Below are 13,476 nucleotides of genomic sequence, written 5' to 3' on the forward strand. Positions count from 1 at the left end.
CAAGCTAATATTACTATTAGTAAAAGACAAGTTAACTTCAAATATGACATTAATGGCGATGGTTTTCGAAAGATTGTTGAACCAATCAAAACGTCCTCCTCAGTCATAAACTTCTATCATCATGCAAAAACTGACTTCATGCAATGAACGTCTTTCACGCGGTATTATTGAAAGAGGAAGGAATGTATTGACTTACGTGGTTTTTACCCAGAATAAGCATCATTTAAGAAACAATTTTCAGTAAAAAAGCCTTTTGGAAAAAATGTAACTCAAGAGATTTTGAAAATGACCGATTCCATTCAATCGTTTCATATATTCCAGTAAATCCCATGTACGTAATAGTAGTCATTTGAAAATATAATGATTGGATGACGAAAATGATGTGGTTCCCCCTCCCAAGAAAAATGAATGTAAATAAATCGATATTAATAATTTTAACAGTATTTATTTTAACGTTTATTTTGCACTGAGCAGAAATACAAGCTAGCATACGAAATTTCGCCGTCAGTTTGACTGGATGACGAAAATTTTGAATAAAATTTAAAATAAAGAGTTAATAAAAGATTTGTGCAACAACTAGAGCATATACATTTATACATACATATAATATGGATATACTTGTATATGAAAAACATGGAAAAAAATATAAATTAAGAATTAAAAAATCTCTTATCTAAATATACCTATATTTTATCGAATTATTTGGCCTTCATTAAAAAATATATTTCAATTGAAATCTTACCTATATCCATTTTCCAAAATTAATTCAACCTCAACAAATAACAATTTTTAAACAATTTATATGCATTTGAAATATTAATCAGAATTTTTTCTTGTTGCTTATTATCAAAAATCTTCCACTTTCTCTAGATGGATTGTACTGAACACACTGTTTACACCACAACTACAACCAATAGTCACAATCACACTGTCCGACGCACGTTTCGATAACCAAATTATCGTTTTCAAAGACTCAAAGTAAGTTTACCTGAAACGATAACTTGAAATATAAAGAATCGCCTGTGTCATTGTGAGTGTTGTAGTCGAGGTGTAAACAGTGTGTTCAGTATGAATATAACCAACGGTACCAGATTTTCTAATTTAGCTAAATGAATTGGATTGGATATTGTCCAACGATGAACACCGTGTATCGATACCTAAGCTTACTTTCCGATACTGCTGGCTTCACTATTTCTTATTTGACGACATTGTTTATATGAGCAATTATCAGTTTCCATTGCTTGCAAAATAACTTTTAAGCTGCAACTACTCTTATATATTCATGAAATTATTCAATATTTATATTTTTAAGAAGAAGAATTGTAAGTACTATTTGATTTCTATAAAATAAATTCATAAAAAATAAGTAATAGTGGAGATATTAAGTCCTCACTACTTTAACAAGTTTTGTATTTTGGTTTCTACTTAGAAAGTATTTCTGTTGAACTTCTGACATGCTTTTATTCAATTTTATATTAATGGGTTATTGAATATTACTCAGAAATATAAAAAAATATGCAGCTCAATTTAAAACATCGTGGAAGTCTATTTTTGGAGAGTGTTTTTATATTATGTGCGTATCTTTTTGATAAATAATTGGAAGTAAATGTATGTGATTTAGTATAAGAAAAATAGGAATTAACCTAATTTCAACAGGAGATTACCAATGCTTTGAGGATAAAACCGGAAGGATTTCTAGAGTTTGCGTCTTTAACCCTTAGTTACATGCTAAGCGGCACCCCGTGTCGTAGTTTTGGTTAGTTTGAATTGTCCAGGTCTATTTTAGAACCCTTCCTCCAGCTCCTTAGTATCCCTCAACAAGTCTACACAGAATCAATGGAAGGGAACGTCGTGATTCTTGGATTTACAGTCAGTTAGAGACCAAAGAGAGAGGTTCCATTTTTGCCGCATTCATGTAAGTACTTTTTTCTTAATTTTTGTTTGTTACTTTCTCAATAATTAGCTATTATTGATTTTATTTATTTTGTATATTTATATTTCTTTAGGTCGAGAAGATTCTTATCTGATGAGGAGATACAGAAGCTCCTGATGGAACCGTTAGAGGAAGAGGCAGCTTTTGACTTCAGTGATGATTCCGGCGGAGATGAGAAGACTATTTTCAACGATAATCATTCCAGTAACAGCGAACTGTCTGGTGATGAAGTTGAACCAACTCCACAAGTATGTAACTCTTTGCATGTTGATGTATTTTTGGGGCAGGACAAAAACAACTATACATTTTGGCTTTGTAGACCAAAAGTCGCGCCAAGTGCTAGAACATCATCAAAAAACTTCATAAAAGTTTTATCCGGACCTTTATGAAATGCCAGGGACGCACATTCGGAGACTGATGCCTTTTTTCTATTTCTAACCTTACCGAAGCATCACAAGGGAGAGAGATTGCAAAAGAACTTTCCGTTCTGAAATAAAGGCGCTCTTTGGTGTTTTATATATATTGGGAATAAATAAAAGCTGATACTAGGTGTGTTTGGAAGAAGAATGGAAGAGGACTTACAATATAGGGCGGCATATGGTATCAACAGATTCCGACTTTTGCTACAGGTTTTGATGATGTAAGAACTCGAAAATAACGGATAATATTTGATAAACTGGCACCAGTGAGAGAAATTTATTCGATGTTGAATAAAAACTTTCAGAAAAATTAAAGTTTATCAGAATTTATTACAATTGATGATGCTATACCCCTGGCGTGGGTTTGTTGTTTATATGCAAGACAAACCTGCGAAGTATGGCATGAAAACGTATTCTATGTGCGACGCTAAGACATTTTACGTTTACAATTTCGAAATTTATTGTGGTATTCAACTACCAGACCCGTACATGGCCTCAAATAAACCGGACGAAATTGTAAAACGCCTAAGAGAACCAATAAATAACTCAAAACGTAACCTTACAACTGAAAATTGTTACTCCAGTTATAATTTGTTCATATATTTGCTTCAAAATGGAATAACATTTTTAGGAGCAATGAAAGAAAATAAGTCCGATATCTCTCGAGAATTCCTTCCATCCTCAAGTCGACCAATTGGTTCTTCAATATCTGGCTTCCAAGATTGTGTCTTACATGACTAAAAAAAATAAATGCATGATTCTTCCCTCCACCATACACGATGATGACGAAGTTTGTCCTGAAACCGGAAAGCCTAAAATAATTTTAGACTACAATAGCACAAAAGGGGGAGTGGACACTGTCGATCAAATGTGTGCTAACTACTCAAAAAAGAGATAAACATACCGATGACCACCAGCCAGATTTTAAGACATGGTTAGAATAAATGCATTTGTTATTTATACCGCGAACAATGCAGTTGAAAATGATAAGAAAAAGAAGCGAGAAGAATTTCTGGAAGGGGTGGCGTTTGAACTCCTCGAAGAGCACCTGAAAGAACGAGCCGAAATCAAGAATCTTCCATTAAAATGGAAAGCTTTCCTCTTAAAATATGAAGAATCGCCTGAATTGTTCCAAAACACATCTCAAACAAGGAGAGGTCCATGCCATGAATGTTGCAAACATAGAAACAATAGAAACTTCAGTTCACTGTTGTCGAAATGAAGAAACATGTCGCGAAGAAAATATTGTACAATATTTTTACATATATGCATTTTTCTCCAATGAGTCTTAAACCTATTTAAATATTTTCGAAGCATACAACATTTTCTCTAATAATTTTTCTTTTGTAATATTCAATTCTTCATTGTGTGATTTTTTCTTTGTGAGATTCAAAATTTACTTAAAATATACACCTTTTGTAGATTTTATTTATTGTGTGATACATTTCCTGAAAACTTTGGTAATTTGGTAAGTAATAAACTGTAATAGTAAGCAAAATAAAAAAAAATTAAAACGTTCGAAATCAACGGAAAATTGAAACGCGAAACCAGATGCCAGTAGCGGGTAAAGAGTATACTCACTAAGACTCGTGTATCTAAGGGTTAACATGTTAAGATTGGGTTTAACCAATCCTAGTCGATTTAAGCTCAAATAGTGTCAAAGCCATAAGCTTAGTTGTCTCTAACATAAACGTATATAAACATTATGAAAAATGATCTGAAGCAGAGAGAAAATAAAGGGTATGATCGCATACAGCATTTGCTAAATTTATGAACAAATATTTCAGCAGGGACAAATTAAAGATCTACATTGAAAAATACTAGAAAATACTAGATTAAAACAAAATATTGAATAAAAAATTTCTGCGAATATTTTATTTGACATTCAAATTTAACTTGCTGTAATGAATGGGAATTAAGAGCTTCATCTAGGAATGGTTTAAAGATGAAATCTTTATAAATCCTTCGCTGCAAAACATTGATAATACCCACTTCAACCTGTTGAGCTCACTTTATCCCTGACATAGATTAATATTTTTGATTTGGTTATTGATGTATATAACTATTGGAAGTCAAAATATCAAACGCATTTGAAAGTCGCTTTTAATTATTTCCTTTCATTAGGAAAAATTTCGAAAATATATTTTTTCCTGAAATATAATACTTAATACTAATACATTTGACTGGCCATGTTTTGTAACATACATGTACATACATATAATACATACAAAATACATATATAGTAATAAAAGATAAAAAATGGAAAATATAACGAGTGTTATTGTTTTTTCTGGTTATATCAGACTAAAAAGGTAGCTTATATACAAATATATCACCTAAAAGTCAAATCATTTAAGATAATTCGGTACATGCAAAATAATCCACTAAATACTTAGTAATCTTTATCTGTTTGTACTAAAGGAATGTCTTAACGCTTATTAAAATTGGAATAATTTATAGTGAGATTTTTAAATTTTTGTTTTTATAATTGTGTATCAAATATGACATATTAACAGATTAAAAATTGTAATATTGACCTGTAACCTCGATATGAAATTAAAAGGGCTAAGAAAGAGTAACAAAAAAAGTAATGACATGAAAAAACTTGAAGGCAAAGATACACAAACAAAAGCAAAAGAACAAATAAATGAAAAATTTGCAACAATAAAGTCAACTACAACACCAGAAACGAATATAGAATATGTCTTGGATCAAATTAAACATGCAATAGTAAAAGTAGAACAAGAAGAAATAGGATATGCCAGCCCAAAGACCAAAAAAGAATGGATAAGAAATTCTACTGATAATGGACAATCAGACAATGGATAAGCATAAAAACATCGAAAAATACAAAAAAATAAATAGAGAAATAAGAAAGAAAGGTGCGAGAAGATTGAATTACTTCAGAATAAACAGGACAGCCACGGAGTTCATAAGAAAATAAAAGAGGTAACGTATTCCAACAAAATTCAATCCGTATCAGGTATACTAAATGAAAGCAATGGAATGGTAACAGAAGAGCAAGAATTATTAAAAGTATATACGGATAACATTCGCTAGCGATACGCCACGAATATTCTACAGGAATAATGAATATCAATAGATTCTAAAAATGCCAAAATCAGAGATAATCAAAGCACTTAAGCTGAGTAAAAACATAAAAAGCAACGAGTCCGGACGATATCCACATAGAAATGATAAAACTAATAGAAGAAGAAAATTTGTTGCCACTGTTCCAGTTACTACAGGAAGTTCATGCAACAGGTAACATTCCAAAAGACTGGCTTACCTCTGTATTTATTCCCCTCCCTATGAAATCAAAAGCCAAGAAATGTGATGAGTCATTCTGACATTACTTCCGAAAAATGAGTTAAACAAACAAGATATCGAGTTTATTAGAAATCTTAATTGGAACCAAGAGCCAACGGTTCGATATGGACAAATGACATCAAAACCGGTTGTGTTTTGTCACCAATATTGTTTAATATGTACTCTGAGCATATATTTAACCAAGCAATAGGCGATGATAAGGATGGAATAAAAATTAACGGCAGGACATTAAGCAACAAACGTTATGCAAACGACCAGGTTATCATTGCAGACAATCCAGAAGCTCTTCAACGCCTAATCAACAAAGTTGTAGAGCTAGGCATGGAAATTAATATAACAAAAACAAAAGTAATGGCCATAGCAAGACTTCCAAACCATCAACTAAACATAAAAAAATCTATGACACTGCACTAAAGAAAGTTGAGAAATTTGAATATCTTGGCAGCTGTATAACGACAAATGTAGTCCCTGGCATCGAAGTAAGATCACGTATAGAACAAGGAAGATCCAAATTCCTAAAGGTGAAAAACCTATTATGTAACGCAACCTTGAACTTCTTAAGATACCGTTTTATAAAGACGTACGGGCACTCAGTTATCTTGTATGGAGCAGAAACATGGACATTAAAAGTGGTTAACATGAACAGACTCGAGGCTTGAAATGTGGATATTCCGTAGACTATTAAAAATATCATGAACTCAACATATACCTAACGATGAAGTGTTTAGACGTGCGGGAAAAGAAAGAGAGTTACTTACAACAATAAAGAGAAGAAAGACCGCTTATCTGGGCCACATATACCGTAACAACAAGTATGATATACTGAAATTAATATTAGAAGGAAAAATCGAAGGAAAACGTGGACCTGGTCGCAGACAACATTCATGGTTAAAAAATATAAACGATTGGACTGGTATGAACACATGATCTTTAATTCGCACCACTCAGGACCGAAATAAGTATGCCGAAATTGTCTCCAACTTTCATTATATGGAGATGGCACTTGAAGAAAAATATTGACCTGTAACATAACATTATAATAATCATTGACTATTAATATTAAATAAAAAAAGGATTAGGAGATTAATTTACTGTTAATATATGATAGATACAAGAATTTTCAAAATAATCCAAAAGTAAAAATCATTTGTGATACTTCTAAAACGTGGGAATTACAAATAACGAATCATCTTAATATGACAGAGAAATGTCTCAGTTTTGAGTTTTGATATAAAAAAAATAAGAATGAAATTTCTATTGTTATGGAAATACAGTAGAACAGATATAAAAATTAATATAATATGTCAATGATTTAAGTAGGTCCTACTTTGCTTTAATTTCACTTATTTACTTTAATTTAATTTTCAAGTTGGTAAATTTATAAGAAAACAATCTTGATTTAGGTAAAGATTTTCTGCCTAATGCAAAATATTGATCAATAAATAACAAATAAATCAGTAATTGCCCCTACAAAATATAAAAAACTTAATAAATGATTTCCAATTGGTATTACATCTTAATAAAAACATAAACACAATTATCGTAATTTTTATACAGTATTATTGCATTGCAAATCGTCAGTTTAAGTTTGAAGATTTTCATATAAATGAAGTGAAATCCTTAAGTCCTTAGTTGTGTTTAAAAATACTAGATTGCACCTTCCATCTGTTGTAGTTGTAAGATTTAAACATATAGCATATTAGTTGTTTGTCTGAATTAGGTAAATATGAATAATATTTAAACATAATTTCATAGATAATATCAATAATATTCACATTCTACTGTATTTCAATTGTATAAATTATCAAGGAAGACATTTCTTCGCAAAAATCACTCAAAACTTTAATAAGACACCTCTTATTATAAACATATAATAAAAAAGTCAACTGCAAAATTGGCGCAGATAATTTCGTTTTATTTTACTTAATAATAATAATAATAATAATAATAATAATAATAATATTCACATAATATTTTATTACATCTTACAAGGTAAAGGTTCGTACATTCAACCTAAATTTAGAGCATACGGACTATGTGTATAAGTCAGGTAGAGCAAAAAATATCAAAATAGAAAACAAAAATGAAAATATCAAACTGACTGTATAAAATCGTGATAACTTTCAAATAAATACTAGAGCAAACGAGACGTTTCTACGGATCGGTCAACAACTTTGTTTCCCATCATAATTTAGGAAAATAATGAGATAAACTTCTAGCAAGACCATTTAACTTTCACATTTAGTTAACCATTTCATTACGGAAACTAAGTTTATTTCAAACATTTCATCATAGTTTGATTCAATTTATTTGGATGAATCTTTCTAAGAATCACAAGAGTCTTTATTTAGTTTCGCATACTTAATATGTTATTAGTATGTTATTTAATCAATTATTGTTGCATTATTAGAAGTTTCCAATTTGCATATTATTTTGTCAATCACTAATTTCTTTTATGTGACATATCTGATTCAATCAATAAAATTGGTACAATATTTTTTATTTGACACGTTAAATAATCGAAACTTATGCAGGTTTCAAATATTTCTGGTCCACATCACGATGTATTATTGCGGATTGAAAAAATTACTACGGTTCATCTCCTAAGACTATAGTCAATGAGAAAATATCTCGATAGTACTAATACAACAAAAAAAAAAGAAAGTTCTTCAAGGGAGAGAATAGGCCATTTTTAGCCCGCATACCAGGGACGAAAAGCGAATTTTTTCATCCCGGAGGAAGAAAAAATAGTATACTTGGGGGAGGATGCTCTACTTTTCTTGCTAGGTGCGTAATGTACTATTCACAGAATTTTTTTGTGTCATTTTCTCATATATGTGGTTCCATCCAATTGAAAATTATGAAATTACTTTATCTTTACCATTCAATGATTTGATTGAATAACCTTACTTTTCACTTTCCTATTTGAGTAAGCGTTGGTTACAAATCATTTTAATTCATACTGCGTTCTGGTATGTATTGGATAACGCTTTTTGTGTGGCACGAAAATGAGTTCATTTTGTCTTCGTTTGCAATTTATTTCATTGGCATCACGTGAATTCTATTCAGAAGAAAAGATAAGCACCCGAATTTGTGCTTTTTATTTCAAAATGCATTTTTTTCATATTTAATGCTAACGACTGATATTTTTCACTCTACCCTATAAAGGTTATCATAAATTGCTAGAACATTAATCGTAATATTTATATTTTACTTTGGCATGTTTTGAATTGATAATAGATTATATTTTTCCTTAAATCCCTATCTAAAAAATGTCTCTCCCTCCTGATAAGTATTTTCAAAATTTCCATTTAAAAAAGTTTTTATTTTTTTTATCATTAACAAAATATTTGATATTTGGGACATAGAGTAATGGAACTTTTTTTATAAAAAGTTTGGAGCATCTTACGTATTACGTATTCACTTAAATGTTATAATTTTCTAGTTTGAAATAAGGCAACTGGTTTTCAGTTTAAGTTAACTTTTTTTACTTAACTAGTATAGATAATTAAATGTTGGAGTATAATCAGAAACACTATTTTTGGTAAACATTTTTCAAAAATATCACTTTTACACTACAGAAGAAAACATAATTGGAAAATTACATAGTAACGTAATAACCCGAACACCCAAGTTTTTTTTTCAAAAATATTTCACATACTTCTTTATTAGAATCGAGTGGTTGTAGATTTTACTTTACAAGAATTGACGAGTGTTTATTATTATGCTTAGAGCACAAAGAAATTCGAATTTTCAGCAACCTACTTATTCCAAAGAGACAGAATTGTTGGTCGAGATGCTGGTAGTATAAATATGAGTAAAGATACTGTCGTGGGATCCAATCAGACATGACATTAACAGAGTCTAATACTAAGAGCTAGAGGTACAGAACGAGAGAGAAAACAGGGAGCCAAGATTATCGCACAAGGTTATTAGCTCTAAAAGATCGTTCCTGATAGATATAGGCGATGCTTTTCCAATAGAAAGTTCCTTTAAATGACAAGCGTTTATAGACGGATGGAAGGTTTGGACTTTGTTTATACCGACTTCAGTTGGACTCAGAAACGTGGAAGAAATTGACATCAGTGGTGCCAAGAACAGCTGAAATGGAATCAGTAATGGAAAATTATCGTATTTAATGACATGTATAATTGTCGAGTGTATGAAAAAAGAGAAGTGAGTATTGTTATCCTAATTTTTTTTAATATAACATAAATGCCATTGCTTGATCAAAATCGTCTTCATTTGAATGCACACCTAGATATATTGGAACTTCGTCTGATTCCTTACACAAGAACACTTCAGAACCCAACATTTTAGCTTACATATAGCCAAAGAAATTTCTTCTTTCTTGTTTCCCAATATCTTCGAAGTTGTTCCAGATGGACTATGCGTGGGATATAATTGGTGGGATGTTCATAACATTTACAGCGTCCTCTTCAAACTCTGGTGGCTTTTCGACATTACACAGATGTAACATGGAATTAAATACCCTAGAAACATATTGCTCAAATCATTAAAAGAATGCCTAGACTCGTTAGAAAATTTTCATAGCTTCGACCCAATATTAAAGACAGTGAGCAGAAATTTAAATATACCCCGTGCAATTAGGGAGAAATTTTGAACATTTAGATATTACGAGCATATATATGTCAAATATTACCGAAATACTACTGGGTGTTTGGATTTCCATGACACTTTATATTCGAACATTGGTTAATATAGTTAATGATTAATTTAGTCCAGATGAGCGATTTAATAGTAAAGTCCCTAAATTGATATAATAAATGGTATACTAGGTGTTCAGGTAGATCAAGTATACTTTAATTAATTAAGTCTAGATAATTCCATTGTGGTATTATACATAATACTCGGAAAAGCAAATATGAAAATGCTGCATTCTAGATACGACTCCAATTCCGAAGTTCATAAGTAATTTATTAATTAAAAAAAGGAAAATTCTTGATAAATTATAAGATTTAAACCAAGAGTAATAAATTTTTGTAAATTAATTACTGACAAAAATATGTTTTTCATAAGTAGATATATGGCATGTATGAACGAACCAATATAGAGTCGAATATATAAAACTTATAGAGACATGACCTAAGCTCTCATCATTGTAATACTAAAAGGTCATAGAATCTGTTTATACTGAAAAAATTGTTTTTTTTTGTAATTTCAATTATGGTACTACTTTTGCGTTTTTTCTCATTCTCCTGAGGTCTCCCGATTTTATTTTTCATCTTTCTTTTTACACATCACCACAAAAATAATTAGGACAATGCGAGGTGCTAGTACGTAAGTCCATTACTCTTCTCGGATGTTTTTGATGAAGAAATGAAAAACATCTAATAATTGACACCGTTCAAGTTGGCACACTGGAATATGGAAAATGTCAAGTATACAGATTGTACCAATCGCTAAAGACGTAAGAACTATGAACAAAAACTTCGGAATGTAAAATGCAAGATTTGAGAACATCAACATGAAGATAAATAAGAAGGAAGCAAAGACATAGCAAATAGATAGCGAACGAAATAACAACACACCATTGCAAAACAGTTACTTTCGGGGCAGAAACATGGACCACAACACAACACTAAAGAAATAAAAGAGCATGGAGATGAGATATCTGATGACAGAAAGTAAAACGATAATGGATAGAATTATAATTCATACATGAATAATCTATAGATACTAAATTAGATGTTTTGGAGAATTTACAAGAATGTGAGAAGGCAAAATGATTAGAAGAGTATACGAGCAAGAACAGCAAATAAGAAAAAAAAAAGAAGATCGAGTAAAACGTGAAAAAAAGAAAGTTAGATAGCGACAGAATAAAAAAAATTGAATTGAATAAGGGATAAGATGAAAGGAAAGTAATAGAAAATATTTACGCCTTACACCCGCAAGGTTAGAAAGGCTTAGAATTAACTGTAGAAATGCACTATTTCCACATCCTTCGGAGGTATCCCGTTTTTATTTTTTTTATCATCATACTTCGTTTCCAAATTATTTCTAAAGTGATGTTTCTTCTTTGTTCGAAACAATTAACTTTATGCTTTGTTTTTCATCTTTTTTTCACATCTGCTTTTTTCTTTTCATTTCTAATTTCATCTATCTGGATTCGTCAATCCAAGACGAGGCATTTTTATGGAATTTTATTTAATACACATCACATTTGTTTACTATATACACTACGTTTGTACCAATAAGTTTACTTTCACAAGAACTAAATTCCTTTAATCATAAGAATCAACATCAGTTAGATACAATGAGCTTCAACTTTAACTAACGTTATTAAATACTTTTTTTTAATATCACCAAGTGTCTCAATAAACTAATTAATATTATTTCCTAAAGCGTCGTTACCGCTTTATAAAAATTTCCTATTTTGCAAAAATTTTTCTACGAATATTCGTTTTAAATAAAAATCCGAATTGAAAATTGCCTTACTGAATGTCCCAAATATCTTATCCTTAGACAAAACTAAGAAATACCCCTACTCCAAAAAAAACCGTTTCTTAACCCAAGTATCATCAAGCAATAACAGCACAATATCAATGTAACGAGGATTCTCTTATAAATAAATGACGTCACAGAACACACTAGACACTATATTATCGATTGGAACAGTCTATGTAGTTCGTACTTTCAAAATACACATTGTGTGTTGACTTATGCGGGTTTGTAGCCTGGCTGTGACATCATATATTGTAACATTATTGCACCATTCCTTTTGCGGATGTTGTTCTACACTCGAAAGTACAGTCTGTACATTGAAACCCGTATACAGAAGTCAGATTAAATCATTTTCCTGAAAAAGAAAAAAAATCATATTTAATAAGAAACAAAATATTTGTTAATACGTTTTCATTCAAAAACTAAAGCCATTAATGCCTTTTGACATGGAATAAGACAATGTGTAATATAAGACGCTATATACCTTGATAATACAGAGGTCGGCATAAGTTAGGTAACAAATTGTGCATTAAGACAAAAAAATGTTGCGTCAAAATGGAATTATTAAAAAAAATTACAAAAGGGATTCGAAAGGGGGTTACAAGGGGGTTACTGTAAGTATTTAAATTGATGCACATCTGGATCAATGCATTTAAGGCAACGTTTCTCAATGGACCGACAAGTTCTGCGAAGCATGTCAATCTGTCCGTGAAGAGTTCCAAATTTTTCTTCAATTGCAGTTCGGTGGTCGGGAAGGGTGCGTGATCCTCTTGCAAAAACTCGGTCTTTGAGAAGGCCTCACAGAAATAAATCACAGGGTATCAGATGACATGATCGTGCGGGTCACTGAATAAATCCTCGTCTGTTTATCCATTTTCCAAAATAAACATTAGGGTAGTCCTGCACACATAACGCCAAGTGCGGCGAAGCTCCATCCTGCATGAAATGACGGATGTTTGCGAGTGTTGAATCATTGTCCACTTGACCACGTAAATAATCGAGTATTTCCAGATAACACATCTCGTGACCCTCAAAAAGTAAGGACCCACGAGACCTCCCGCATGAATACCTATCCAGATATAAACCCGAGAGAAGTTTAATACTTCTTCAATGAAGACGTGAGGATTCTGGTCGTACCAGTACACGCAGTTGTGCAGATTGAATGTTACTTCATCCGACCACAAAATGGAATGCTGAGACTGCGAATCATACTGACTACATCCGAGATCCCAATTGCAAAATTCCAATCTTCGATCGAGCTCATCCTTGTGAAATGCGTGGATGAGTCGCGAACGGTAAACTCGATAGTACATGCATTCCAGTATTCGT

At 31.4% G+C, this 13,476-nt stretch overlaps 1 protein-coding gene across 1 annotated transcript in view; it reads right to left on the reverse strand.

Annotated features, from left to right (window-relative positions):
* Positions 1 to 429: 429 nt before the first annotated feature.
* LOC130891651 (Krueppel-like factor 7) overlaps positions 430 to 13,476 on the reverse strand; it is a 506,531-nt gene continuing 493,484 nt past the window's right edge. The window contains exon 5 of the mRNA XM_057796504.1: positions 430 to 12,502. The gene's annotated coding sequence lies outside the window, so the exon portion shown is untranslated. The remainder of the gene's footprint in view (positions 12,503 to 13,476) is intronic.

The sequence above is a fragment of the Diorhabda carinulata genome, chromosome 3 (assembly GCF_026250575.1).
Source record: "Diorhabda carinulata isolate Delta chromosome 3, icDioCari1.1, whole genome shotgun sequence".
Taxonomy (NCBI): domain Eukaryota; kingdom Metazoa; phylum Arthropoda; class Insecta; order Coleoptera; family Chrysomelidae; genus Diorhabda; species Diorhabda carinulata.